Source organism: Protopterus annectens, chromosome 6.part0, assembly GCF_019279795.1.
Source record: "Protopterus annectens isolate FY-2018-M chromosome 6.part0, PAN1.0, whole genome shotgun sequence".
In the NCBI taxonomy this organism is placed as follows: Eukaryota; Metazoa; Chordata; order Ceratodontiformes; family Protopteridae; genus Protopterus; species Protopterus annectens.
The window spans coordinates 1,643,090,940-1,643,118,623 of NC_056737.1; positions in this window are offsets into that span (position 1 = coordinate 1,643,090,940).

The following is a 27,684-nucleotide window of genomic DNA, read 5'->3' on the forward strand; positions in this document are numbered from 1 at the left end:
TCACCTTTATGTTTTCCCTTGTGATCATTCCCTTTAAGTGTGAGTTGTCATACACATGGTAATATTAGTTATTTCATGGCTTTTTGTGATTTAGCAGTGACCTTGATCATATTACCTAAGCAAACATGTTTCTATTTTAATGATGCACACCTTGCATTACACTTAGAAAAATAGATATCGTGTCCTAACATGACATTTCATCTTAACTAATACATTTATCAAATTACACACATGCTCAAAAAGTGTTATATAATAAACCTCCTCTTTCTGTGTTCAAACATTGCTCTATGGTTGGCAGAGAGCATCCATTTATAGAAAATGATAAATAATAGTTCTACATAGTTAACCACCTTGCCTCTCTCCTCTAGCATCACAGTATTTCACACAGATGTGAATCCCACTGCCATCTGTTTATTATCTATTATAGTAATATAACAAAAATACAGGACTGGATATTTACATTATTTGACACTATACCAATCACACAGATTAAAAACCAGTTAAACAGTGGTTTTGTTCTTACTTAGATGGAGTAAACAGCACCAATCACAATATAAATCCAAACTCGATATGCACCACTATTCCAATCACTGCTATTGAATGTGATCTGTGTATGTGCTCTTGGATTATTGCCTTCATTGTAATTTACATGACTTTTTATATGGAAAATTGAAAAGTATATATTATTTGTTACTTCTATGCATAAATAAGATCTGATGAAGCTCTGACAAGAGTCAAAGTGCTCATTTTTTTGTTTTTACTTAATAAATTATGGGTTAAACAAGCAATACTAGACTGAATCCTGTTTTCTTGTTTGTGATAAGAATGCAAGGTGATCTTTAACACAGATCTTACATTAGTATTTATGACAGTCTATTTTAGCTCACCATATGGTGATATCATTCCTGTACAGCTAGTTTTCCCTTTTTCTTAGTTTGCTTTTTCTTAAATGATATTTCTCAGATTATGGAAAAAAATTCTTTTGACATCACTAATGTTTTGGTGACCATGATAGTAATGTTATCTTACCCTTAAGGCTCAGCAAAAGCAATACAAATGTAAGAAAAAGTTGATATTATTAGTTTAACAGTAACAGCTTCCATGGCTCATTGTACTCCTGTTGTGATGTTTAACTTGTCAGTAAAGAATGCGGAGAGTTTTGATCCACTGATTAATGGAGTCTGCTTAACATTGGTCATTCTGCAGTCTTTTATAGTGTTACAGCACTACCCTCAAATGTGGACTTTCTGGCAAGAATCGGATTGCTTTTTCTGTGGCATCATTAGTTAGTACCCAGGTCAAGAAATTATGAGTTAGGCAGGCAGGACTTTGAATCCAGAGAAAAGCAATGTGTATCATGTAATAACGACTGAGTGAAGAAATATTTAATAAGCTATACTGCTTAAATGTGATGGCTTGACAGGGATGTACATATCGGGTGAAGCATTTTGATCACCTTAATGCAGTAATTTGTTTAACATTGTTCATCTTTATTCTCACACACAGTTGGTGACATCTCTTTGTCTGTGCTTTCTAAGAACCATTGTATAACATCACTAGGTAGTATACAGGTCACAAGACTATGAGTTAAATAGATAGGGGTTCAAATCCATTGCAGTACAAGTTGTAGCAGATTGACAAATGATCCATATCTTTCCATGAGTACATACAATAGCATATAAGCATAACCATAGTAGGTGGCCATAAAAACCTGCCATTGATGTGTAAATCATCAGTACAACAAGGGCTGGGTTTTGATCCACTGGTTGCTATGTGCTGTTTGTTAATGATCATGTTTTAATACACAGTCAACAAGCAATAGTGAACTATTGTAACGTCACTACCTTCACTGTGACATTATCACAGAGATTATCTGTTGCATTAATATATTAATATATATATATATTTTTTTATATATATATATATATATATATATATATATATATATATATATATAGATAGATATATCATCATCTTCTTTCGGCTCTTCCCGTTAGGGATCGCCGCAGCGGATCATCTGTTTCCATTTCTTTCTGTCCTCTGCATCTTTCTCTGTCACACCAACCACCTGCATGTCCTGTCTCACCACATCCATAAACTTAATCTTAGGCCTTCCTCTTTTCCTGTTACCTGGTAGCTTCATCCTTAGCATCTTTTTCCCAATATACGCAGCATCCCTCCTCAGTACATGTCCAAACCAACATAATCTTGCCTCTCTGGCTTTGTCTCCAAACCTTCCAATCTGGGCTGACCCTCTAATATACCTATTCCTAACCCTGTCCACCCTCATCACACCCAGTGCAAATCTTAACATCTTTAACTCTGCCATATCCAGCTCAAACTTCTGCCTTTTTGTCAGTGCCACTGTTTCAAACCCATATAACATAGCTGGTCTCACTACCCTCCTGTAATCCTTCTCTTTCACTCTTACTGGTACTCATCTGTCACAAATCACTCCTGACACTCTTCTCCACCCACTCCATCCTGCCTGTACTCTCTTCTTTACCTCTCTTCCACACTAACACTAACAGTTACTCTGAACTATTGATCCCAAGTATTTAAACTCATCCACCTTCACCACCTCTACTCCTTGCATCCTCATCCTTCCTCTATCTTCCCTCTCACACACATATATTCTGTCTTAGTCCTGCTGACCTTCATTCCTCTACTCTCTAGAGTATATCTCCATCTCTCCAGGGTCTCCTCCACCTCTTCCCTACTCTCACTACAGATCATAATGTCATCTGCAAACATCATAGTCCACGGGGACTCCTGTCTGATCTCGTCTGTCAACCTGTTCATCATCATTGCAAATAAGAAAGGGCTCAAAGCTGATCCTTGATGTAACCCCACGTCCTCCTGAAATGCATCCGTCACTCCCACTGCAGACCTCACCGCTGTCACACTACCCACATACATATTCTGTACCACTCTTACATACTTCTCTGATACTCCCGACTTTCTCTTACAGTACCACAAATCCTCACTAGGCACCCTGTCATATGCTTTCTCTAAGTCTACAAAAACACAATGCAACTCCTTCTGACCTTCTCTGTACTTCTTCATCAACACTCTCAGAGCAAACATCGCATTTGTAGTTCTCTTTCCCGGCATGAAACCACACTGCTGACAATTAATCATCATGTCCCTTCTTAACCTAGCTTCCACTACTCTTTCCCATAACATCATGCTGTGACTGATCAATTTAATCCTTCTGTAGTTACTACAGCTCTGCACATCACCTTTATTCTTAAAAATCGGTACCAAAACACTTTTTCTCCATTCTGCAGGCATCTTCTCACTTTCCAAGATTTCATTAAACAATCTGGTTAAAAACTCCACTGCCATTTCACCTAAACACCTCCATGCTTCCACAGGTATGTCATCTGGACCAACAGCCTTTCCATTTTTCATCCTCTTCATAGCTATCCTTACTTCCTCCTTGCTAATCCATTGTACTTCATGATTCACAATCCCCACATCATCCAACCTTCTCTCCCTCTCATTCTCTTCATTCATCAACCCCTCAAAGTACTGTTTCCATCTCTCAACATACTTTCCTCACTTGTGAGTATGTTTCCCTCATTATCCTTTATAACCTTTACCTGCTGTACATCTTTCCTAGCTCGGTCCCTCTGTCTAGCCAATCAGTACAGGTCCTTTTCTCCCTCCTTAGTGTCCAACCTTTCATACAACTCTTCATATGCCTTATCCTTAGCCTTTGCCACCTCTCTCTTTGCCTTGCAATATATGCAATATATATATATATATATATATATATATATATATATATATATATATATATATATATATATATATATATATATATATATATATATATAATATATATTTGTTGCATTAACAGATAGGATATATTAATGCAACAAATATATATAATTAATATATATTTGTTGCATTAATATATCCTATCTGTTACCAAATTCTCTATCATACCTACCACTATTTTCAACCCTCTTACCTCTCGCAGACAACTACTACGCTTTACTTCCCTGTTCTCTCTAACTTGCATCCTACCTCTGCATTTTATTTTGTAGTATAATGCAACATTAACATTTACACTATTTACACTTTGTAATCTATATTCCTTGTTTTGTCTAATGCCTTATTGATTCTACTCAAATCAATACTCCAGTGTTGTAAATAATGTACCTATACACTTGTATTTTGATCCTTATGCATCTATTTGATTATCCTTTTGTATAACTTTCAAGCAACTTATTTTATGTAAATCTTGTAAACTATTCCTGGAAGAAATCAATTATGTTCTGTTTTATGTACAACTTGGATCTTTTCTCCCTGGGCCTCCACCGAAAAAGTGCTATGCCTGGCCTTGTGGACTTTCCCAGTAATCAAATGCCAATAAATAAATAAATAAATCAGAGCACATACATGGCTGAAAATGGCTTTCACAATAAGAAAAAATATCTATCTGTGGTATAATGTGTACATTTGGCAGAAAATATTTACGCACAGAGAAATTACACTTCTTGTTGTATCGCAAAAACTGAAGAAAATCCTTTCAATGTGCTAAGTCCTCAACATCTGTAGTACAAGTGTGCTTACCATCAATGGGCAACACCAGACAATACTCCCATACTGTAAAATTAACAGTTGCATTGTCACAGCTTCCATGTGTCTTTGCAGTCAGAAGGTGATGTTTACATTGTCAACACAATGGGGAAAGATTGACAGTCAATGAATATTACAATATTGTATACAATGTCCAGTTTAAAGATTTCCACAGTCTTCTAACACTCCATTGAAATGTGTATTTTCTTTTAACCTTACAATTTGTTGCTCTTTGGCATCACTTTGTAGTTCACTGGCAGAGCATCAGTTAGGCAGGCAATAGTTAATCTCCATTGAGGTTTAAGTTGTTACAGTCTGACAGACAATCTGTACCTTGCTTTAAGCATTCACAATGCCTATAAGTAACCAGGGTAAGCATAATACACAGATGTACAATCTCGTCATTGATGTGTAAATTGCTAATACAGCAAGGATGGCTTTTGATCACCTGACTGTTGTATGCTGTTTACTGACAGTTCTGGTTTAGTCTTCGACAGTGCTATCATCTTTCCTTGAAGTATATTTTATTTGCCTTTCTCACTATAATGACTGCTTCTGGGCATAATGCAGCAGTCTAGACAGTAATAAGTAGGCAGGCAGTCAGGGGTTCAAGTCAATGATATATACAAATAACGTGATGTGCAAGGGTAAAACATGATATACCTAATACATGTATGTGAGAGTTTCCAAGCCTCAGCCTGTTCATGCAGTGATGTGTACAGAAGCTGATAGGTTTAAATCCTGTCCCTTGTTGGTTGGTATGTTGTTTGCCACTGTTCGGCTTTCAGTCTTTAGCACTGCTCTAACATTTTCCTCAAATGTGTGAATTCAACATTTTCAGTATACATTTTTCTATGCTTCACTTGCTATTGCCCCAGTCTATTGAACATCTAGATGTAGGTAAATGTTTGGACTGAGATAGGTGTATTTTTGTTGTTCTGCAGTCATGTGCTCCATTCCCCTAAAATGTGTTTTCCAATTGCCATTTTTCATGGACTCTTTCATGGCATAACTTGTTAATACATCATTCTGCAGAATGTACCCTCAAAAAAGACAGTGGTTTAAACTTGGATAGGTGCATTTCTGTTGATTTACTATCATGTGTTTTCCAATCATCTTTGTTATGAGTGCGTCTGTAGCATGCCTTGCTAATGCAGTATTCTAGAGAATACAGCTTTGATAAAAAGAAAGGGCTTGGACTCGGGTAGTGTATTTTTGTTATCCTGCTATCATGTTTACCATTCCCCTGATATGTGTTTTCCAATCACCTATTTTGTTGATTGTTTCTATGGAATGCTTTGCTAATACAATATTCTAGAGAATATAGCCTTAATAAAAGGTAGAGGCTTGGACTCAGATAGTGTAATTTTGTTGTCCTGCTATCATGTTATGCCATTCCCCTGATATGTGCTTTCCGATCACCTTTTTTAATGGCTGTTTCCATGGCATGCCATAATAATACAGTAGAGAATATATCATTGCCAAAAAGCTAGAGCTTGATCACAAGTAGGTATATTTTTGTGTCCTCTTATCATGTGTTATATTCCCCTGAAATGTGTTTTCCAATATCAACACTTCAACCAGTGCTTCTATAGTATGCCTTCCTAATACACTGGTCTAGGGCATGCTGGTAATATGGGCAGGGGTACAATTCCATTCATGGGTGCTTTCTTTTCATGATATCATTTTTAAGTCTCCTGACAGTTAATAATCCTATCAAGAATGTGTACATTATGTGAAGAGGTTGGCACTTTCTAGCAATATATTTATGGCTTCTGCTGCTATTGTCATGCTAGGATGTTGGAAGTAATGGGCTCCTATCCCATCCTCAACCTGATCAGTATGCATTAACTCACCTTGTTGTAATACTCTTTGCTTGCTTCACCTTTCCATATCAGTCTGTTCCATAGTCCCATTTCAGAAATATGTTATTGTCCAAAACTAGATGTACTCACCACACACATGCCAAGACTGAGCATATAACTCAAAGCCAACATTCTGAATTCATACATTGTATGACATATGGCAGAGAGCAATGTTGATGTCCAGCAGTAATTACAGAGATATGGCATTCTACTTTCTAAGGCAAAAATGAAAGAAAATTCCTAGCATGCACTAATCAGTTGCACATGTGCTCTAAGCCTCACAGTACCTACCAATCTGAAATAAAATATAGCTATTGTCTTTACTAAATTCAACACTGGAAACACATGGAATAACAAACCTCAGGAGCCATAAAATATGTACCAGTAGTCAGGTGGAATATCAGTCAATAAACCCAAAAGTAATTGTCTCAAATTCCTTTAATGCAGATATAAGAAAAGTTGAGTGCTTTTGTTTCCCCACTCAGAAACTTCATCAGAACTATTACTGTCTTTATTTGAAGTTTTTTAAGCCTCAGTGTTCTTGTGCAATGATTCTTACCATGTCACTACAATGATTGTGAGTTGCAGATTCTCTGTGGACTTTAAGCTGTTTTATTACTTTTCTATTTGCAGTCTGCACATGTCATACATGTCAAGATTACATGTGCTTAATGGACTGTTTCCACTTTAACAGCTACAATGATTCTGCTTTTCAACATATTTCTATGATCTTTTAAGTGTTGATGTTATGGGTTCTATTCTTTGGATGACTGCTTTGTAGTTATTTTACCATCCATCTTCACGTATGCTGCATTTCCCTGATATGTGTGTTTTATGAACCCCTGTAGTCGGATTGCTGCAGTGGCTGCCCTTGCCAGTGAAGTTTGGATATTCTGGCATGTGGACTGAATTTCTGGATGGACTCCCCTGAGGATAACATATACCCCTTTTTATGACACTCAGTTTATATTATAGGTTCACTGTTGACAGTCTGACATTGTTAGGACTAGTGCATGTTGGTACATCATGGTATTTTATTGTATTACAACTCTCTTGTGTATAATTTGCATTCTTCAAAATGAAATCAAAGTCAAAGTAAGGTTTATTGTCACTTCAATTCACACAAGTGTGAACTGAGTGAAATTACATTTCTTTGGGCTCAATGTGCATACAAAATATAGTCTACATTTAACATGACAATAATATGCAACATTCTACCGACAGAGACAACAAACACAACAATAATAAATACTTGCATTATTGCACTGATTTAACAGATTGCCACTCATTACTAGGTAATTAGCTTATTTTCACTGGAAAAAAATGCACTTAAGCAATTGATTTAAGGCCTACATTTATACTGCACAATAAGACACTTCAGTTTGATTACTGCTGACTTTGCTGTCTGGATGTGGGTAAGACCTTGTCACATATTGCACTATAGAGACTTTTCAGTATATTGCACTATAGAGACTTTTCAGTATTGTTGGTTTACTGACTTAATGTCCAGTGTGAAGGGTACTGTTCCTAGAGTTCAGTAAACTAATAGCTATTGGAAAGAAGCAGTTTCTGAATCTCGTAGTTTTGCATAGTATGCATTGGAAGTGCCTTTCTGATGTTAAATGTGACAATAGTAAGCAGGATGAGTGCTATCCCTGGTTATTTTCCTTGCTCTTCTGAGACATCTGACAAGTGCAGGTCTTGTAAGGATGGGAGGGAGTTTCTGATAATCCTCTCAGCTGCTTTCACTACCATCCAGAGGAACTGGTGCTCAGAAGCAGAGCAGCTTCCATACCATACTGTAAAGCCATTTGTCAGTATACTTTCAATGGTGCCCCTGTAGAAGGTTGTGAGAGCCACTGATGGCAGTTTTTTTTTGTTCCTCAACCTTAGCAAGAAATGAACCCATCAGTGCACCTTCTTAATGATGACATTTGTGTTGGCTGACCATGTCAAGTCTTCTGCAATGTGTATCCCCAGAAATGTTGTGCTTTTTACTCTCTCAACTGTTTCTTCACTGATTACAAGTGAAGAGTGCTCTCTGTTGCTCTTCCTGTAGCCCACAATTATTTCTTTGGTCTTGCTGACATTTAGTGCAAGATTATTTTTATAACACCAATGTATGAACTGATTCACCTCTTTTCTGTAGGCTGTCTCATCATCATTCCTGATGAGGCCCACAACTGTTGTATCATCTGCATAGCTGATGATATGGTTTGAACTGTGCTTCGCAGTACAGTCATGGGTTAGTATGGTGAAAAGCAGGGGGCTTAGGACACATCCCTGTGGGACTCCAGTGTTCAGGGTGATGCACTCCGATGTATTCCTGCCTATGCACAGTTTCTGGGGTCTATCCATAAGAAAGTCCAAAATCAAGTTGCATTGTTGAGTGCTGATGCCCAGTTGAACCAGTTTTCTGATCAGATTTTGCTGGATGACTGTATTGAAAGCTGAACTGAAGTCCATGAAAAGTAGCCTCACAAAGCTATTGTTGTTCTCCAGGTGATGCAGCGATAAGTGGAGTGCCAAAGAAATAGCATCTCCTGTGAAGTGATTGGGTCTGTATGCAAAGTGGAGTGGATCAAAGTCTGCAAAGCACCTTCTTCACTCTGATTTTACAACTGTTTTGTTCAACATCTCCATTAGAACTTTATTTTGTTGTCTATCTCTGTGGATTCTGTGTCCTCTACTCCACCATCAGCCATCGGTGGTACTTTCCTCTGCATTGTACATTTCTCCATATATATATATATATATATATATATATATATATATATATATATATATATATATGAGTATGTATATATGGGTCTACCTGATAACACCAACACCCTAATACACCAACAACGAAATCACCGACACCACAAAACAGAAAGTTCAAAAACATGAAACTTCACATGCCCGACAAACCAGAATCCCGACAATCAATAAACAAAACAAATCCCCTGTCCAAAAAGCACACACACAATACAAGCAACACCAAAATCCTTACAAACCTACACTAAACCTTACATACACAACTATCTATACACTAACCTTAACCCAAACCCTAACTCTAAGGTCCGCCACTATTGCACACTCACCTAACCCGTGCCCTAACCCTAACTCACTTAACCCACCCCTAACTATACAGTCTGTCACTATTGCACACTCACCTGACCCCCGCCCTAACCCTAACTCACTTAATCCGCCCCTAACCTACAGTCCGTCACTATCGCACACTTACCTTAACATGTCGGTGTTTTCAGCATCGGGATTTTGAACTGTCGATTATCTCATTGTCGATCTTCTGGTGTCAGTGTTCTCATCGTCAGCATTGTGGACTTTCAGCGTTATCAGGTAGATATATATATATATATATATATATATATATATATATATATATATATATATATATATTACAAACACGTATACATATACATTTTTCATATATATATATATATATATATATATATATATATATATATATATATATATATGTGTGTGTATACATATATTTGCCATTGATTACATAACCGTTATTCAACTTCACACATGCACTGTTCAAGACATAGATGCCAATAAATTCACCTACAGGGCAAAGCTCAAGAGGGAATATTGTCTTAACTCTCAAGAACACATAATTAAAGTTTTTGATTGCTAACCTATTGGCTTTGAAAGCCAGTAATGTGCTAAGCACTATTCAAACAGACAGCAGTTTACCACTCTACGTCTTTGCTTAAAAATTCTGGACAAATCCAAAAATAGTGGAACAAAGGATCAAAATCAGGGAAAGTTTTCAAAAGCTCCTCTAATTCACTTAATGGTTATTAGAACAGCAGGCTTTGCATAATCACATGTTTTCTGAGCTATATTTGAAAGCAAACTCTAATGACTGGAATTATTGCGTGATTGCAATCCTGAGTGATTTAGCAGAAAATCAAAGATTTTCTGAAGGACAGGGCAAATGTATGAGGGGAAATCAAGGACATTTGAGAGATATGGACAGCAGGTAGAAACAAAGTGCTCCAGTAAAAAAACTAATAGCTTTAAAAACAGTAAAACACTTATTTCTGCCATACTTTCATCTTATAAGTGTCACAGAGTGAAATTCTCACACTTTGAAAGACTTTTTTATCTACTGTCACTGTTCTTTATTGGCTTACTCTGTCCACTGTTAATCCATAGCATAAGGCCTGCCTGATCTTATCAGTACATAGTGCCTTTACCAAGCTTTGTTCAAGCATTCTAAAGTGCTGTTAACATTAGGTTATTTGTTAGGGAAGAATTTTATACATTTATCTTTTTGCCAGTTTCAGAACATAATTGTGGTACTCAATGTACAATTTTGTTAAGCACCTTTGTGATGTAGGAAAGTGGATTAGCAAAGTTTTTTTTTTCTATGAAACTTCCAGTATTTATTACTTCTATTTTCACTCTAGTACATAAAAGCAACAACCAGAGAACAGCATCTGAAATATTTTTACATTATTAAAATATGTCTGATAATTCATTGTGACATAGAAGTGCAAATCTGTCAGAGTGAAGTCTCCTACTGCTTTTAAAGACATTCATTAATCAGACTAAAACTTTGCCAGCTGCAATAATTATGTCATGGCTTCAAGTACTGTAAAATATTTCACACACCTACATGTATTCTTTCTATAACTAATAACACATGGACCAGATAAAGCTCAATGAATTACATAGAATTATGATTTGGTCTCTTCAGTCATAACTACTTACAATATTCTTATTAAGGTCCATATCTTAATCTTTGCATCACTTCATATTCCAGGTACATTTCAGTACTAAACTTGTCTCCAATACATAAACTCAGACATAATCCTCTGTATCATGTCTTGTTACCAGTGCATTATTGACTTTGATAAATTTTAGCCCACAGCATGAATTTTCTATAGTCTTTTTCCAAAGGGAAATACTTAATAATATTAAACCTGTTACTCTCTGTTTTTCTTTCCTTACTATTATACTGTTGTATGCATGACTTTTAATGTATTCAACTGTCCATTTTTTTCTCTGAAACATGAATAAAAAAGAGTTTTCCAGCTGGACATTCCCAGTTAGCAAATAGAAACAAATGTATAAATAGACTGATAGAAAGATATGTGGATAGATTAGATAGATAGATAGATAGACAGATAGATAGATAGATAGATAGATAGATAGATAGATAGATAGATAGATAGATAGATAGACAGATAGATGGATAGACAGACAGATAGATAGATAGATAGATAGATAGATAGATAGATAGATAGAGAGATAGATAGATAGATAGATAGATCGATAGATAGACAGTCAGATAGTAATGTGTTCATCTAACGTACTTGTATGACAATGGCAGTGTTGGAGAGGGTTAGCCAGGCAAAGTCCTTAAAAAGACTATTAATGAACGAGGATGACTGGAAAGTTGTTTTCACCAGAAATAAATGGCAATCCATTAGATTCTGTAAAAGTGGTACACTGGAATTCCTTTCCATAGGAATTAAGCATCATTCCGTGGCAGACCATGCCCTTCCCCATAAAAAGAAAATGTATTGTTTCACTTTGTTTTCAGGTTAACTCTTTTTTTTTTTTTTTTTTTTTTTTACTTTTACATGCAATGATGAACTTAAAAAATGTTGCACTGAAGCGATCCAATCTAGAACCATATGAGAAGTGGACTGGCACTGCACACTTCAATGTCAGTACCGCTTTACTACCTCAGTGTTTAACTCATTCATTGAATGAAGCCTTTTTTCTGTAGCCAAAGTTTGTACAGATGTCCCCTGGCAGTAGTGATTTTGTGCTATTTGTTCACATACTTCTCTGTGAAAGTAACAGGTGCCAGAGATATCTAATATCAACTATATTACTTCTGAATAAAATTCACTTAACTTTCCAGATATATAAGCTATCTCTGTTTGTATAGGGTTACAATCTCTTGACAGTCACCCAGCCAGATATAGGTTGATCAACTACTCATGTGCCTGTTGAAGGTGGCATGGGGTGATAGGTAAAAGCATGATGAAACTTGTCATGTTCTCCTGTTCTCAGGAGGAAGGATGAGGATATAGTCAGAGTTTCACTAATGTAAGTTTCTCCAGTGGAGAGTTGGCACTGTTTGGACATTAGTATAGAAGTGGGCATTGCTAACGACAGCATTACTCAGAGAGGCAAGAACATCCTTCACAAGAGTACATTACACAGTTGCCCTTTCTATGTAGCAAATGTGTAAGGGAACTAAGGACTCTTACCAGTTAATCTTGCTTCTGCAAACAGCAATGGTGAATCCCAGGCTTTATCTCCTCCCAATGTGCCTGTCATTGTCAATATGGTGCCCTGCACTACCACAGTGGGTATTAAACTCAGGCCTTACTGCATACATGCCTATGGTATTAGTGAAAAAAGGGGCTTAAAAGAGCTACATTGATGCAGAAGGCAGTCAAGCCCCAGTGCATGTAACCCTCCCATACAAATAAATAAATAAACAAACACTTTCAGTTGTATTGTGGAGATACATGGAACAACTGTGTGCTGTGCCCTTTTGCTCCAAGATACAGGCATTTACTGACTAGACTGGTCGGAAAGCATATACATTTATATGTCTTTGTCATTGGATCCCGATGTTAAAAAGGTATTTTCTACTTACATTATGAGCGTTGCACATTTATAATGCCAAAGCTGAACCAGTGTTTGCAACACATAAGTTGCATCAAAAAGTGCAGAGAGAAATAAGTAATTTGAACAGTTCGTAACTTACTAGTAAATGTCAGAAACTATGCAAATAGTGATGATATGGTGAATAACTGCATTGTTCCTATAAATGTCACCTAATGGCTCTGATTCAATATTTGAAAGACAATAGACACTGCCCATTCATAAAATGATTCAGAAAGAGTTCAATCTGCTCATTCCTCAAATTTGTTACATACTATAGCATTCAAGAAAATAATGTGATAAATATATTCTGGAACAGTGCTATGCAAGCAAGTGTTGTAAGAGAAATGCGTCTCTATTATTTGGTCTTATCCCATGTTTGCACATGGAGCTGGTATGGCTGAATATATCAGAGGTATAGCAGTTACAAAACTGAACAGTGTGATAGAATTTGATGATATTTGTCAGTGCATTTTGAAAAGTACTGTATAAATTCATCCGAAAGTAGAAGCATTTGCTTAAGTAAATTTGCTGCTGACTGCGAATTGGGTGTTATCATTAACTTAGAATCTAACACCATTGTACTACTGCAAAGGCTAAACCACACAAATCAGTGGCTTATTAGATTGAGGCTAATATGCAATACAAAGATGTGCACCACTTTCACCTTTGGTGAACAAATCTTGACAGCAGCTTTCAGTATAGAAAACATCCAATCCAGAATGATAAAATCATCAGTGATCTCAACAACTTCATAGTGAACTCACTATCCTATGACCACCACACAGTAGATCAGAAACCCTCCTCTCTAGCCTAATAAATAACTAAAGGTATCTCATTAAAATGAAGAAATGTATCCTTCCTCTGTATTGTGCTCAAATCAGTTTGATTCTGAAAAAAAAAAAATAGTATTTATAGTATGTATCTATCCAAACTCATCAAGAATATAGAATTACCTTGAATTTTCTTACTAAAAATATTAACTGTCTAAAGACCCTCAGATGTTAAGACAGACTTGAAGTTCTATACTTCTATTATGTCTCTTATAGATTCCTGTTCGATGGTTTATGTCCTTATGGGTAACAACCTAAACCTCTTTGATTTCCTATCCCTCTGCAAACCAAATGGCTCCATAAATACTTAAAATAATACCTTGACCCAGATTCAGGAAGCCCCACACAGAGTGTCAGAATAGTGCAGGAACTGCTGTACGCAATACGGCTGAGTGATCCAGGATCAAGCTCCCAGGACATGAACAAGCGTGCCTACAATATTCTGGCATGGACACCACTGCTATATGCTAATTACCTCATTTCCTGTTGAAAATCATGCAAATGAGATGAATTAGTGATCCAGGAAGCATGCGGTTCTCTGTGCCTGAACAGTGTACAAAGTAGAAATGTATTCAGCTATTAGCTGAATACATTTCTACAAATTAAAAAATGGAGGCATGACTGCTTGAAAGAAAGCAAGTATTATAGTTAGTAGGCATGCCAATGGCCAACTATATGTCCATTGGCATAAAAAATAACTTACTTTTTATAAAATGAAAGGTTTTTTTTTTGGCTGATCTTAGCCATTTAAGCATAGGGCAGCGGCACACAAATGGGATCGTGCTGAAAAAAAAAATGTGAAAAAGCAATTTTCAGGGAAATCTGAATTTTGGAATTATAGTCAATGGCATGCAGAATGAAAACATTACCAGGGAACAGTGCTTACTAAGGGGAAAGGCTCAGTGTGAGTGCAGCAACTATAGAGTAAGGCAGTGGGGTGAGCAAATGAGTTAAATCTTACTGAATCACAAATTTCTTCTACGTGTCAGACTGCACCTATCCATGTAGTGCTCTAATACGGTCGTATAAGCATGAGAAGTAAATGACATCAAAAGGGGGTGTGTCATGCTTGCTGTAAGCACATTAGAGCACTATTGCCCGTGTTTGCACTTAACTAAGTACAGCTAAGCAAGGGGGTGTGTCTGAGGTTGTAATACCTTACACCATGAAATAAAGAGTGTGTTCGCATCCAGGAAGGGGCATTTCTGCTAAAATGTGTTTACATTAGTTAAACAAGTGTGCGCGGCATGCACTGGGAAATGGCAGCACTGTGTTTATGTAAGCAAGGTGGTGTGTCTGAGGCTGTGTAGCCTTGTTTACCTTGCCTAAACAGGTGTGTGTGGCTCACACCAGGATTTAAACCACAAAAATAAAAAATTACAGGGAATGGCAAGTGGAACAAGAAAAAAAAGGGAAACAGCAGAATAGAGGCACTCAAATAAAAGTAATAGAGCTGGTAGGTGGAATGTATCATACGCAACCAATCACACAGGCAGCATCTGCAGCACACCACAATAAACTATGCAAACACCTTTTATTAGTCTGTTTTTTCCCACAAATTCTACACCACCGGAGTACACAGAAAGGGACATTTTACCTGGCAAAACTAACAAAATGTTAGGGGCTGCTGTTGCTCTCATACATCAGTATGTGCAAGAGGCTGAGGGTGGTGAAGAGGAAAATGCTGAAAATTGCCCCAGAATTATGAGGAGAGGGAGAAGAGTGCTCATGCCTAGAGTAGCTTACTAGTAGCTACATGATCTGGAGATAGTAGAGAGCTATAGGGTGGACAGGGGCATACTGCAGCAAATTGTAGAGCTGTGCTGGCCTCGCCTCACATCCAGAACAAACAGAGGGGAACCCATCCCAGTGGATACCAAGGTATGTCTAGCTCTAAGAATACTAGCTACAGGTACTTTGCAAGGAGCAACTGGGGATATCTTGGGGGTCTCACAAGCATCTGCATCCAGGATACTCCAACAGTTCTTGGATGCCATGCAAACACATGCTGAGTAGCACATTAAACTCTCCAGCACCCATGAGGAGCTGACTGGCAATATGCATCTCTTCCACTATGTAGCAGACTACCCAGAGGTTCTGGGTGCCATAGATTGCATGCATGTCCACATCAAAGCACCACATGGTGACCATAGTAGGGTCTACATAAACCACAAGGGGTTCTACTCCATCAACTGCCAGGTCATGTGTGATCCCCAGGGCATTATCATGAATGTGTGTGCTGGCTGCCCTGGAAGCTATCACAACTCCCACATCTGGCATTCCTTACAGCTATATCAGTGTTTTGTCAGGGTTTAGTGGGGGATGCTGGCTACGCACTGGAGCAGTGGATGATGACACCCATCAGAAATGCACACACACCTACACAATAATGCCATAATGAGGCAGACGCACAAACCAGGATCATTATAGAGCACGTGTTTGGGATGCTCAAGTGATGGTTCCACTACCTTGACATATCCGGTGGAGTCTTGCAGTACTCTCCAGCCAGATGTGCACACATGGTCATAGTATGTGCCATGCTACACAATATGATCCTGTGGAAACAGCTGCAGGAGGAACAAAAAGGGGAAGGGCCACACAGCCCCCTCCCCCACCATTGCTAAGACCTCCACAGGCACAGAGTGACTCAGAGGAGGAACACCCTGTGCCTGCCCCTGTAGGAAGATGGAGGCATGCCCAGTATGCCCTGGCCTTGGCAAACAGGCAACGTATAGCACATACATACTGGAGGGCACCAGATACTGATCTCTCTCTCTGACACGGACATACAGTAAAATGGATGCCAAACATCATGCCACCTATATCTGATCATGTATAGGCAGTGTATTTTGTGCATCTGACATAGTCAGCCCTCAATCACCACCCTCACAACAGCTGTGGGCACAAGGTAAGTCAGTCTCTGTGACAAATTAAAATAATGGGATGGACTTTTCTGATAGCATATTTATGGTATTGATCAAGCATGTAAGAGGATGGAGTGGCTAACTGGGATAGCAGTAGACAACAGACAGCTCTGTGGGACAGCAGGATGTGTATCCCCAGTACTGCCCTATTCACACCATGCAGTACCACCCTATTCAGCAAATACCACTGCAGTACATGTGGTGAGCCAAATAACTGGGGTGGGGTCATAGGTCACATACATGGATATAAAAGTAGGGGTCCCATACCCACCACCAACCCCACACAGCAGATCAGCTGTAGACAGCCATACAGAAATGCCTGGCAAATGCCCCCACATGGTGACATCCATGAAATCCCCACCCACAGACTTTTACACAGTGATATCACCGCAGGTCTGGTAGTGGCACTACGGCTTTGCAAGGTAAGAAGTCTGAGACTACAAATGTCTATGCTGGAACAATCTGACATGTGGTTGATACTGTTATGCCTGTAGCCTGAAAGATAGGGCACACCACCATGCTACATGGGACCAAAATGTTAAGCAAATATCAGCACAGTCTGCGCAGATGTGTAACATGTATAGTCGTGTCACCCCCCCCCCCATAGTCCCATAGAAATGCAGTAACATGTTCCTAGACTTAGGGAGCATCTAGCTGTCACCCAGACTGATGGCACAATAGTAACAGAAAGCAATTGTCAGTAACACCCACAATCAACTTACTGGCGCCATCCCAGGGGTGTCTCCTGCCAGCAGCCTGGAAACATATGATCATCAGAATGCACTTCCCTGCTACAGATGGCCTGCATTTGTCACACCTGGCTTACAGGCCTCTGGCAAATGCCCTGTGCCTCACCCACAATGCCCTTTGGGGAGTGTCATGGGATTCACAGCACCAACATAACACAGTTCACAAAATGCAAAATAGGCCATGCTGACAACTGCTAGGAGCAAACCTGCCTGCCTCAGGGAGCCAGAAATTGGGACAAAGCCATGAATAATGGGGTGATAAAGGTCCCAAGAGAAGGACACCTGTGAAATACTGCTCTAATAATGTTGTAAAGTTGATGAAATGATTTGTAGTAGCATGGAATGTATGATGGGTACAAAGTCTGAAACTGCAATGCCAACTGTCTGTAATATCTGACTTTAACCCTGAGTGACTTGCAAAATACTTTGCTGGAGAACCACACTTGTTTGGGTAACCAACAAGATATATGAGTCATGGACATAAACATTCTGGGATACTCTGTACAGTCGACAGGCAGAGCTAGGAGTTTAAACATGGGAATGCACCCACTGCAAGCAGGCCTAACCCTGGAAGATGGTGACATGTCTGCACCCACAGGATCCTGAGCCACAGGCATGGGGAGTAACACACCTCTCCCTTATCACTCATCCTATGCAACATCCTGACCCCAACATGTGGCCATCCAAGGAAAATGAGGTGGGCCATACATATATGTGTGACAAACACACACCTCCAGGCTGGTCAAACAGTCTGACACACACAAGATCCTCCAAGTGCAGTCAACCATTGAGGACAGCCCACTGCAAAGTACTGGTAGCTATAGCCAAACATATCTGCCCAGGATACATACACACCCACATATCCTATCCCTAACAAATATATCTGGAGTCTGCCTATCACCATGATCCTGTCTGATATATATTACCCAACTGTGGACTGGAAATCAGACCAGGCCAGAACATAAATGCACAGAGATTCAACCACTGAAATATATCACCAAGGTGCTGGACAATTTCCACAGCACCAGCAGTCAATTGCTTGTAGGCACACCCCTCAACAGGCTGGATTGTGCAAGAATGCATAGCATTTGGCCCATAAACCTTGTGTGTGCATCATCTATACTGTATTTCTCTGGTAAATAACTGTGATGATCTGAGGAGGCATGTCACCAGGTACTGAAACAGTGCATGACAGTGTCAAATAGCATATATGACAGATGTCTGCTAAAACCAGCCCTGTAACCCTTGCAACCCATACATAACTGAAAAAAATGTCACAATCATTGTATGGCCCATTGTCCCCACATTGTGAGAGGATATCTCCAAATATCCTGCACCAACAGGTTGACAGGTATGGCTGTAACACAAAACAAACAAGACTGGAGTACAACAATCCCTGGAATGGAGTCCCACATGTAGTATAAAAGGACACACCGGGCATGCTCATACACTTAGAGAAATGTCAGAATGTCAGTAGGATCTAGGAATAAACAGGCCTTCACTAACCAGTGCACTTTCCATTGCCCCACCTTAGCAGTCCTGACTTTGAGAAATGTCAGTAGGATCTAAGAATGAACAGGCCTTCACCACCCAGTGCACTTTCCATTGCCCCACCTTAGCAGTCCTGAAGATGTTTGCCCCATAGAAGTCACTTTTTTAGGCCCAGCCCATGAGCTCTGTGCCACGTGCGATAACTGCATAACACGATAGTACAAATAACTAATTAGGTAGGAGTTATAATCTCAGTCCTGGCAAATGTAAAAGTGTGTGTGTGTGTGTGTGTGTGTGTGTGTGTGTGTGTGTGTGTGTGTGTGTGTGTGTGTGTGTGTGTGTGTGTGTGTGTGTGTTCACAACTAAAAGCTTTTTGGTCCATTCAAACCCAGTACACCTCCCACTTTAGCAGTCCTGCAGATATCAGTCATCTTAGAATTGCCTTCTGTCAAGCCTCAACTCCATACGCATTGTGGAATGTGCGATAACTGCATAACACGATAGTGCAAATAACTAGCTAGGTAGGGATTCTAATCTCACTCCTGGCAAATGTAAAAGTATGTGTGTGCCAGTTGTGTGTGCAAGACTGAGGAAGTTGTGTGTTTGTTTATAGGTGAAACAGTTTTATGCCATTCCCACCCACAACACTTCATAGTGCCCCATCTTATCAGTCCAGATGATGTCAGTCCCTTATCAGCAACCCTGGCCAGCTGTCAGCCCTTTAAGCTTAGTAGTTTGTGTGATAAACGCTTAACACTATAGTACAAATGACTGGTTTGGCAGAGGTTCTACTCTTCTGGCAAATGTGTGTGTGGGTATGTATGTTTGTAAGTAGAAGTATTTTGATATGATTCCCACCCACTGCCCTACTTTATCAGTCCTGCTGATGTCATTCCCCATATCTTCACCTTTGGCCAACTCTCAGCCCAATAAGCTTTGTAGCATGTGTGGTAACTGCGTAACACTATGATACAAATCACTAGTTAGGTAGGGGTTCTACTCTAACATCTGGCAAGTGTATGGGTGTCTATTTGTAGGACAAAGTATTTTGATAGGTTAAACACCCACTGCACTACTTTATCAGTCCTACTGATGTCATTCCCTTTATGGGTTCACAAGTGTGTAGTAGATAATGGCTCAGGAGCCTTAACAAGCCTATCACATAGAATGGCCCTGCCATTATGCCACCCAATGTTACGTCCCAGTGCCTGTATCAAGTATAGCCACTGCAGTGATCCTTGGGTTGAACTGTCAATTACCCATTCACTCATCAAGATTTCTCTGGAAAAGGATCAGCTAGGTGCTCTGCATGACATGTATAGGAAGTGTATTCCAGGGCATATGCAGTCTCTTGGTGAGGGACTTGTCCCACCAGCATGTTTTGGTGATTGTGGTACTGAGGTAGAGGTCTCTACAGTGTGTGGTGTGGATGGATTTATATGTAGCATATCTAAACCAGCTGGGTCAGACATGGCTTCATAAGTCAAGCATAGATAGCTGTTAATTAGGTGATATGACACAGAGAATAGCTTGGGTCTGCTGTGTCTGTGTAGGATGTGGCTAATGCCTAGGAATCTCTTTGTGAGGTGCTTTTGTGGCTTCCCCAACAGTAGCAGGTGTCTAGTGAGGTACATGGCAAATGGCCATAATACTTGAGGAGTTGTCTAATGAGGGAATAGTAGACAGAGATCATTACCTCTCTCTTCCTGGATGCAAAATCCTTGGTAATGCAATGTGCCTTATAGAAGGACTTCCTGACCACAGTGACAATGTGGTGCTTGAAGGAGAAGTTGCTGAAAACAAAGGGTTGAGAGGGTGGCCTGATGGTTAAGGTGTTTGCCTTCCAAACACAAGGTGCAGGGTTTGAGTCTCACAAGGTAAAATTTACAAGGCTTAAAATGGCTCGCAAGGGCAGTTAGCTTAGTACTAATCTATGAACCTGTGTCCCCAGATCTATTATAATGCATACAGTGTTCATTGGGCTCCCATTGGTGTGGCACTTACTGGGAACTGAGTGTTTTACCAAGGAGGATGATGATGCATATTGTGGTGTTAAGCTTCTGGGCATAGTTTTGACACCACTCACTGGTCTCAGTGAGGCCTTTCTGTGGGATGTGTGCATCACTTGTGGAGTTAATGATAGCTCCCAGCTTGCAGTCCTCTGTGAACCTGGTTAGCCAGAGTTCCTCTGTGTTGGGCTGGATTCCTGAGATGTAGATGCTGGACAGGACACTACCCAGTACTGATCCCTGTGGGACTCTACTTGTGACTGCTTACCAATCTGACCTTGAGCTTGCACTGTCATGCTTGTGTGTTCTGTGAGCCAGTTTGCAAAATAAACAATGATATTTGGGTTGATGCCTAGTTTGTGTGGTTTATCAATAATCTCTCACTGAAGGATGGTATCACAAACTTTGGACAGATTGATGCAGGCTGTATGCAGTGCCTTACTGTCATACACAGCCTTGGTGTCTCAGTCAAAGACATCAACCAGGTTGAGCAGGCATGAGCTGCCATTCACAAAGGCAAACTGTATGGGTCCAGAGTTAGGAGATCACCTATATAGCGGTCATTCAGGTTCCTGATGATGTGGTCCATACCCCTACATAGTAGACTTCTCAGGCTAAGGGGCCAATAATCCTCAGGGTCTGTAGATGCTACCCCTTTATGGAGAGGGATGACTATAGCAGTGTGCCATGTTTGAGGGACAAAGCCTGAGGTGAGGCTGTGACTGACCAGGGCACACAGATTTGGTCCAAGGTCACTTTGCATGTTATGTAGAACACAACCATGGATATGTTGGTGTCCCATGGAAGCTGTATTCTTGTCTGTGGACAATGCAGGTCTAACCTGGCCTGCAGTATTGCTGGGTGCCTGACATTCATCTGCCATTGTGATTGTACACTTGTAGGAGGAGGGAGGGGTAAATCTGGCACTGAATGTGTTGCCGAGACTGTGGCCAATATCTGTTTTCTCAGGATTGGAATTAGCATTGTGCAGTAACTCACAGCACTTGTGTTTAATGCTGTTGAGGTTCTTGATGTAACTATCAAAGGCTTTTGTGATTGTCTTCAGTCTCTGCTGCATTTCTGCTTTCATAGATATCTGTAGGTGATTCCATGAGGGATCCCAAGTTGCATTTGAGGCTAATAAGGGGGTTCAACAGTCATGGAACACCAGCTTTTTCTGCAACAGTGTCCTCCTTCTGTTGTAAACTTTAGTAATGTTAGTGGACCATCACATTGTCTCCCAGTGTTTGGAGGACAGTGTCTGGGTTCTGTGGGCTATGACTAGTACCATGTATTTATGTACTCGTTTGTAGAGTGCATATGTGTATGATTCGACAGTCATGCAGCTATTTCCCATTGCCATGGGTACAGAGAAGTAATCCACCCCTGTTTTTATGGCTGCAAAGTCAGCTTTGGAGAGGTTTTGCAAGGTAGTTACCTTTGTGGGGGATGTGGCTGACATGGTGAGTTCCATGTTGATTACAATCTGTGTGGATCTCACCAGGTAGGGATTGACAACTGTGGATGAGCAACAGTCCCATATTTAAGTGGTCAAAACAGGTCAAGGTTGTTGCATCCTCTACCAGGGGTCAGTATGAGCTGGTCCAGGACATTGGAAATAATGGATTCCAGGATGTGTTGGGCCACTGTACTGGTGCTTGGATTCTTTCCCCAAGTGATGGAGAGGTAGTTGAAGTCTCCTACTATGTCAGTGTTGCATTGGACCTTCATAGATGGCAGGGTGTTGAGGAATGTACATTGACAGTCTAGGGACATAGATGTGGACTCATAGCAGGCTATTGACGTGTTTACACTATTACCCCAAGGCAGTTGTACCAGAAGTATTTCTGATGCATTATGCTGGGATACAAGTCTGGAGGTGTTCCTATCCATAATGAATATGGAGACAACACCACCTGTGGAGGTGTGGTGTGGTCCATGTTTGGGGGCTGATAGCTGTGGAATGCGTTATCACCTGTTAGTGCAGGGCTGCTGTCTGCTGCTTTGAAGCACCTCTCCATTACAGCAGAACTGTTAATGTCATCCACTCTAAGGAGTACTTTGAGTGACTGCAACCTGACAGATGTCTACTGTTGAGCAGCATGACCCTCTGATTCAATACATGTCTAGCTGTTATGGTGGCAATTACATTTGTAACACTGCCTAATAAGGTATTATAGGGGTGGTAAGACACTTAGCCATTACCTGGAAACTCAGGGCTGACAGATGACATACCGGATCCCCTGTGAATGACACAAAAGATGTAAGTCAATGTTGCAGTCAATCATCTGTTGATAGTACTGCAGCATAATTCTGGGTGATGGCAGTATACTGCTCAGGGCTACTGTCACACCTACCTGGATCACATAATCAGAGAGTTCAACAATGTCTCTTGTCATATAGTCCAGGGAGGTGTGTCCCAGGTCATTCACACCCACATGGATACAGAGTGATATTTGTAGTTGTTGTGGAGTGCCATGACTGGCTGTGTCATGTGCTGGATGCTGGCATGTGATAGATATTTGGCTATCTGCTCCATATTCAACTTAGTGAGTAGAATATGTGTGTGCCTCAGTATTGAGTTACCCATGATCACTGTATTATGCAAGGTGGCTAGCCTTAGAAGCTTAGGTTGAGTAGCACACTGTGTAGGTGAAATATGTGTCCCTTGGCATGTGCCATGTCATGGTGTCTGAGTGGATGTCTGTCTTGCTGGTCTGTGCTGTTTGAGTAAATGTCCATTGAGTGCCTCTGTGAAGGTGGGTGTGTGGCTTTTCACTGTATGTCATGGCTGTCAAAGTGGGTGTTATGGTGAGCTATGTGATCCACATGGTGTGGTGTAGGTGTTGATCTTATCCTCTTGACCTGCTAGTCCAGTCTTTGCTGACAAGTGCATATGTCTACATTGGGTGACATATGGGTAACTTTCACAGGTCTGAGTGTTTGGAGTTTAGAGGTGAGGGTTGTCTGTGTACATGAGGCGGTTGCAACAGTGCCTCAGAATCGACAAGTGCCCCAGGTTAATGGGTAAAAGCACAGAAAACTACACTTCAATCATGCCATGAGGGGTGGACATAACTAGTAAGTACTGAGACTACTTCTGTGATGAACGAGTACTGCTGATGGCTCCCAGGTGTGCCACACTTATTGATACAATAACCTGGTGTTGTGCCAAGCTATAATGCTATTTCAAATGCAAGACAGAAAGAACTAGCACGATATAAGGGTTAAACTGAAGGCAGACTTTACCTCAGCTGTGCATTTATCAGCAGCTTTGGACATTTGAAAGCTCAGTAAGCACTGTAGCATGTGTGGTAACTATGTAACACTATAGTAGCCATAACTAGATAAGCAGGAGTTCTAATCCCAGTACTAGCAAGTGTGTGTATGTGTGTGTGTGGGGGGGGGTGGGTGTGTGTGTTGTGTACTACCCTTTACACTTACCCTCACTCCAATTTAGTAGTTCTGTTGATGTCATCCACCTTAGAAGTACCTTTGGAGTAGGTGGAAATGTATAAGCTCTGTGGCACGTCTGATAACTGTGTAGTACTATAATAGAAATAACTAGATAGCAGGAGTTCTAATCAATACTGGCAACTGTTTGTGTGTAAGGATCATATCTTGTGTGGCTTATACCAGTTTGATGTGTGCACCATAAATGGCTGCCTACCTTCTGATGCCATTACTTTATATAGTGTGGTAACAGCATCTGCATCACATGCAACATGTTAAAGCATTGTACAGTACTCTGTACAGATGTGTCTGGAATATCCAAATGTTTGCAACCTATATGTGGTCAGAAGTGGTCTGTGTGCCTTAACAGTGCCCATGTATGTGATATTGTAGCTAAATAGGCCACAGTGACTGTACTGACACATATGGCAGCATCAGGAATCATACCTGACTGAAACATCCTGCTGATACGACATCTGACACCCTCTCAGTTGGCCAGCCTTGTAGGTACATTACATGAGTCCAGATGCTTGGTTTTACAAGTGAACTGTCCATATTATGTGTCACATTAAAGGTTGGAAGAGGTGTGGACTGACATACTGTGGTCCCAATTTGTATGTATCAGAAACACCTTGCATCTTAACACTGGTGTGTATAAAATTTATATCCACTGTATACGAGTAATGTGTCACACATGTCCCTACCTTAGGCCATTTGTCCAGCCCATTTTGCTGGCCTCTGTCCAGACATCAGACTGACAGGTTGTGAGGTATGCTGCAGAAATGTTGAGTTCACCTTAGATAGGCTCCAGTGGTGACCAATGTGATGCAATATAGTTAATCACACCACAACCGAACATGCACATAAAGCAATATAGCTATTACCAATAGTTGCATGCATGGTAAATTGCATGCCCTTCACATGCCTAGGAATTAGCAGGCCACAACAGAACAATGTTCATACTCACCAGCTTCAGGCTGCTGTCTCATTTGCAGATCAGAGGTACCTAGGTAGTTGTAACAGAGAGGTATTGTCAGCAGACTCACATGTGGCCTTGGTACAGGATGGATGCAGCATGTCTGCACATTTACAGTAGAAACATCAATAATACACAATTTTCTGTCATCACCATAGATGTGCACTTCTGTGCATTAGAAAACCCCATCCACAACTGCAGTCAGACCTGACACATGGATGTAGATACAATACAGATACAAGTATACCTAATACAGTAGGCCCTTACCTGCATGCTCCTTGTCCATTGTGTTGGTGCCACCCACCTCTAGCATGTTGGCCTCTGTACCCTGGTGTTGTACTGGGATGTGCGTCCCAAGGTTAGCGGGAATTCATATGCTACACAACTTTGCTGTGTGATGGATGACAAAGAGAAATGTGAAGTCATTTCTATGATGTGGTGATGACTGTACCCAAAGGTGACAGAGTGGTCATTGCAGCAGATGTCAGTAGGCATGCTGGTGAAGGGAACAGAGGGTCTGTGGCAGTGATGGGTATGCATTGTGTTAAAAGGAATGCAGACGGTGAGATGGTAGTAGATTTTGCAAAACAGATAGACATGGCTGTGGTGAATATGTACTATAACACGAGGGAGGAGCATAGGGTGAGTTACAAGACTGTAGTAAGCTGCACACAGGTGGAATATATCCAATGTAGGAGGGCCAATTTGAAGAAGATTGAAGACTGTAAAGTGGTGAAGGGGAAAGTGTATTTAGGCAGCATAGAATATTGGTCTGCAGGATGATGTTGGTGATCAAGAAGAGGGGGACTTTGAGTTCAGTAGCAAGGATCACATGGTATGAATTGGAAAAGGGTAATTGTGAGGTGGAGTTCAAGGAAGAGTTAAGACAGACACTGAGTTGTACTGTCAATTTAACACATATCTGGTTAAGTACAGCTGAGATACTGAGGGAGACAGCTAGAAAGGTGTTTGTTGTGACGTGGATGGAGGAAGCAGTACAAGGAGACCTGGTGGTGGACTGAGGAGATACAAGACAGTATACAGAGAAAGAGGATGGGGAAGAAGGATTGAGATGCTCAGAGTGATGAGGAAAGTAGACAGGAATGTGAAGAGATGAGGTGCATGGCAAAAAGAGATGTGTCAGTGGCTAAGGATGAGGCATATGAAGAGTTGTATGACAGCTTGGACAATAAGGAGGGATGACAGGAGTTTTACTGATTGGCTAGACAGATGTACTGAGCTAGGAAAGATGTGCAGCAGATAAGGGTGATAAATGATAATGAGGTAAATGTGCTCAAAAGTGAGGAGAGTGTTTTGACCACATGGACAGAGTACTTTGAGCGGCTGATGACTGCAGAGAATGAGACAGAGAAGATTGGATGATGTGGGTATGGTGAATTAGGAAGTGCAACAGCTTAACAAGGAAGATGTAAGGATAGCCTTGAAGGGGATGAATACTGGCAAGGCTGTTGGCCCACATTACATACCTGTGGAAGCATGGAGGTGTTTAGGGGAAATGGCAGTGGTTTGTTTAGCCACACTATTTAGTGATATCTTGGGAGGTGTGAGGTTGCATGAGGAGTTTAAAGAAAGTGCTTGGGTATGGTTTTAAGAATAAGGTTGATCTACAGAGCTGTGGTAATTACAGAGGGATAACATTGAGTTTGATCTGTATTGAGAGTAGGGAACTAATTTAGGAGACCCTACAGAGGTGGAAATATGCTGCAGAGAATGGAGTAATTAAGGTCAGCAGGACTATGACAGAGTATATGTGTGTGAATGAGAGGGAGGATAGCAGAATGTTGAGGATGCATGGGGCAGATTTGACAAAGGTGGACATGCTTAAATGATTGATGAGAGCACAGACAGGATGGAGAGGCTGAGGAAGAGTGTCAGGATTGAGTTGTGACAGATGAATACCAGTAAATGTGATACATAAGGTCTACAAGAGGGTAGTGAGACCACCTATGTTATATGGCTTGGAGACAGTGGCAGTGAGAAAAATAAAATGCAGGTGACAGAGCTGCACATGGCAGAGGTATAGATGTTACGATTTGCACTGGTTGTGACACAGATGCACAGGTTTAGCATTGTGTATATGAGAGGGACAAGCCATGTTGGACAGATATGACACAAATTTGGAGAGGCAGAA